The following is a 4,361-nucleotide window of genomic DNA, read 5'->3' as shown; positions in this document are numbered from 1 at the left end:
TACGAACTCACATTTATGACCAAAGCTCGAACCACACTCAGCTCGAAGAAACCTTAGACTTGATTGAAGAAAAAAGAAACGAAGCTCAGTTGAGGAACGCTGCCTACCAGCAATGAGCTACCAGGTACTACAACAAGAGAGTTCGAGATTGAAAGTTCGGTGTGGGAGACCTGGTGTTAAGACGCGTATTTTTGGCAACACGAGATCCAGCAGCTGGTGTGCTCGGGCCAAATTGGGAAGGACCATACCAGATAGAGTCAGTCATCCGGCCCAGTGTTTACAAACTAGCGAGATTGGATGGGAGCTTAGTACCGCGAGCATGGAATGGCGAACACCTAAGACCTTACTACCAATAGTATAGGAAGGATGTCGCCTGTAACCAGGATTATTTATTAGTACTATTTTGTTTACTTTTGAATTCCATCAAATAAAGATCTATTTCGTTTGATATGTTATATTTCTCTTTATTTTTGTAATCTCTCTTAATTTAATAACCTATGGTCACACTCATAGGATATTAAGGGGGCATCATTGGTATATATACCATCAGCTTGAAAAATAAAATAACATACACGAAATACATGCAAGCGTTTGGAAATAACCAAATGCACCAGTTGGGACGGTTTGGATATAACCAAGCTGTTAAAAACGTACAAGTGTTTGGATGTAACCAAATGCGCGAGCTAAGATAATTTGGATATAACCGAATTATTAAAAACATACAAGTGAATGGATTACAAACCAATCATAACCTTAAAAGGTTTGGAACAAACCAGCTAAAACTAATCGATAATAAGTTGGAACCTAAACCTACTGCGAGGTAAGTCGAGATCGAGGCTGGAATATCTTATGGGAAAATAGTTTCGAACTCATAACCTCGGAGAAATAACCGAGGACGAGAAAAAGTAACTAAGCAATAAGATATAACTAAACCGTTTGCATTACACACCATACAAGTACTTTCGGGTTCATGGTTAAAGTAATATCCGACCTTGATAAATAACGAGATTGGAAGCGGATAATTCGAGCAAACAATGCAGGAATGCATTGAGTCTCAAGCCTAAATCCAAACTATGTTTGTACGAATAAATAAACATATACGACTCTTTAATATAAAATGTGCAAAATATTTCAAACCAAGAAATGTAAAGCATATGTATTAAAATAAAGAAAAATTGTATCAGCCCTATGGGCGTAAATTAAAGTAATTACAAAGATAAAGGGACGCAACCCCGAGGTGAGGTTCAGGAAGGAGCAGTTCCCTTGGCCTTCTCAGCATCAACGACACTAGACCCCCCAGGACGAATAGCATGACTATCCTTCTGAGCAGCTTCACTCGCCTCAAGACGGGCATTCCACCGCTCTACATACTTCGCCTCAAGAGGACCCAGGAAGCTAGTGTCGAGGTCGGCATTGTCAACCCAAATTTTGTACATGGCCTGGTCGACCGCCTTTTCCTTCTGCTCTTTGAAATCGTCAAGGAGGCGGGCCTTCTCACTTTCCATGATGTCGAAAGTGGCAGCTTTCTCCTCCTCGAGTTTAGCATTAGCCTTCTCCAGCTCCGCAAGACGAGTCTTCGCCCGTTCAAGCTCGGCCTTTATCTTCTCCAGCTCCACAAGATGAGTCTTCCCCTGTTCAAGCTCGGCCTTCATCTCCTCAAGCTCGGTCTTTGAGTCTTTGAGTTCATCAGCCATCTTAAGTTGGAGATCTCTCGACTCTTGGGCCAGAGACATGCTCGTATGCACCTCGTTGGTCAGCTTATAATTAAGCTGTGCTAAAACGACGAGGGCCTGAAACACAAAGGATGAATTAGGTCACGAGCCAAGATGTAAACAATTAAAGGAGAGTTGCGAAAATTACCGCGGCAGTAAGTTCAATACTCTTATCATAAAGAGTATTACAGTCTGGGGCCTTGTGCACAAGATCCCAGTGGTCGGCGCCGAAGCCTGAAAAACTCTGACCCACTCGAGAGAGAACGTCCGAGCTAAGCACGGCCCCTTGGGTCCCAGCAGCACCGTCAAGCACGAACTCCTCAACATGAGGGCGGGCCGTCGGCAGTAGGACCTTGGAGATGGAGGGTTTCTTCGGAGGCTGGCCGATTGTTATTTGAGTTTCGGCTGAAGGAAGCAAGGTGGGCGCGGTCGAAACAGATGCATCGACCTGGACAGTCGGCTCCTCGGCTGTGCTCGCAGTAGCCTGAGCCGTTGGGGTCTTCTCGGTGCGTCTGGGGACCTTAGATGGCTGATCGGACCTCCGCGAGGCTCTCGGGCGCTTACTCTTTTGAGCTCCAGCTCCCTTGTCACTGAAAAGCACAGCGTCAAGGTCGGGATCCATAGCACCTGCACAATTCCAATCGAAGTTAAACATAATGCTAATAAAATTGGAAGAAAAAAAAAACCAAGTAAAGAAAGACCTAACTGGAACTCTCCCCCGAGCTTGAGCTCGGAGACCACGAAATTCCCCCATCTTCAGAAGAGGTGGGGGGAGTACCTTCCCTATAGGTGGACGTCAACCTCGAAAGGTCCCTATAGTCATTGGTCCCATATTGGATGGCTATCCCGTCTCACACCTCGTTCAGACTGTACATAGTGTCATACTTCCCGAGCCAACTATCAAACCTATGAACTCGGTCATCTACCTAAGTCCATATATAGAAGTGGTCCCTATCATCCGGGAATAAAACTAACCTATCGGGTTTGTGTTTTAATAAGGTCGGGGACCACATTTTTGAGCTAAGGATGACTGTACCTTGATCATCCGAGTCCGACCTCGAGGCTTCGTCGTTGGCCTCGTTCCCCGACTGCGGGCTCCGTCGGCGAACCGGAGGCGGGGGCCTCACCTCTCTCCTCGGAGGGAGGATGCCAGTTGGCAGTGGCACGAGCTCCTAGAGGTGATACTTTTTATTGGACCAATCCAAGGTGGACTGGCCATCTCCCAAAATCCCACAAGCTCGGAGCTTACTCTCATGCAAAAGATATGAGAGAGACCTCCTGCCATAAGGGAGTTGGAGCAGAGTCTCTCTATCCTCCTTCATCGCGTCATCGGGAGTAGGACGGTGAAAGTTGGCTGGAAAATAAGGCACATTTCAACTAAGTACGAACCTACAAACAAAAGTCCGAGCACAGAGATAAAAAAGGTTGGGATACTTACGGATCCGTCTGAATGAGTAATATCGAGACGGTGACAGGCCATCTGTCCAGAAGAAGGCCTTCTTAAAGTCAGGTGGGTGGTTAGGAAGGTCCTCAAACACCTTTTTCTCTTTGGGGTAGCTTGAAAGATAATAGAAGCCGTCTCCTCCCTGAGCCCGGGAGGGGTTGCTTTTCAGACAGAAGAGATACAAAATCTACTGTGGTGAAGGTCCTTTCCACTCCAACTTGTGGTATAACGACCTCAGGGCAGACAGAACCCTGTAAGAATTAGTGTTGAGCTGGAACGGAGCCAACCCAACAAAGTCCGTGAAGTCCTTGAAGAAAGACTTCAAAGGCAGTAGCGCTCCTGCCTTCATGTGCTCCTGGCTCCATGCCGCATACCTCAGCCTGCTGTCAGGGTTTCCATTCCCTGGAGCATAGCAGCTTCATTCACTAGAGGTTGGAGCTCGACACCTTAAGGAGCTTGACAACCTGAGACCATGGAAGGCCAGGATATCAGTTATCTGATTTATCGAGGTGACCGAGCTCCAGTAGTGCTCGGCTTCAAAGAATTCCCTCCTCGATTGCGAGGTAGAGGGCTCCCCCATCAGTGAGAATTGGAGCTCTCCCAGACTGTACGCAACGGTCACTTTTAACCTAGGGTCGAGGGGGATCGGCCTGGGCCCTGAATTGGATTCTGGATAAAGAGCCTCTCGAAGGGTTTTCCTCTTCCTTTCTATGACCTCAACGATTTGGCGGCGATAATGAGCTCGGGTCTCCTCCTGTTCGCGCGCGAGATCGTATTCGCGAATCAGACATTGATTCTGAGCAAATAGCGATTCTGGGCTCGGGGTTTTTGGCGAGTAAGGAATTGCCAGCAACGACCCCCACCGTCTTTCCAGATTCTGTGACATCTAGCGAGAAAGAAAAAATGGTGAGGGCCATGCATGCAAGGGTTCAAGAATAGCGAACTTGACAAGACAAACTTGGAGAGTGCTCGGGTACGGAACGAGCTCGATACTAAAAGCCCGATTAAGAGTCGGAACGTGTATTCTATGAGTAAAAGGAGGAGAGTGGATAAATTTTTTGAAAATCCTGAAATATCAGGGAAAAAGGGTGATGGTTATTCAGGGATGGTAATCTTGGGTATCGTGCGTTCTTTAAAACCAAGATTTTGTACTCGATATCTTGGTGTGCAAGATATGTCTTTTAAATTTTGAAACCCAGAAAAAA

Source organism: Humulus lupulus, chromosome 9, assembly GCF_963169125.1.
Source record: "Humulus lupulus chromosome 9, drHumLupu1.1, whole genome shotgun sequence".
Classification (NCBI taxonomy): Eukaryota; Viridiplantae; Streptophyta; class Magnoliopsida; order Rosales; family Cannabaceae; genus Humulus; species Humulus lupulus.
Note: the sequence above shows the minus strand (reverse complement) of the source record.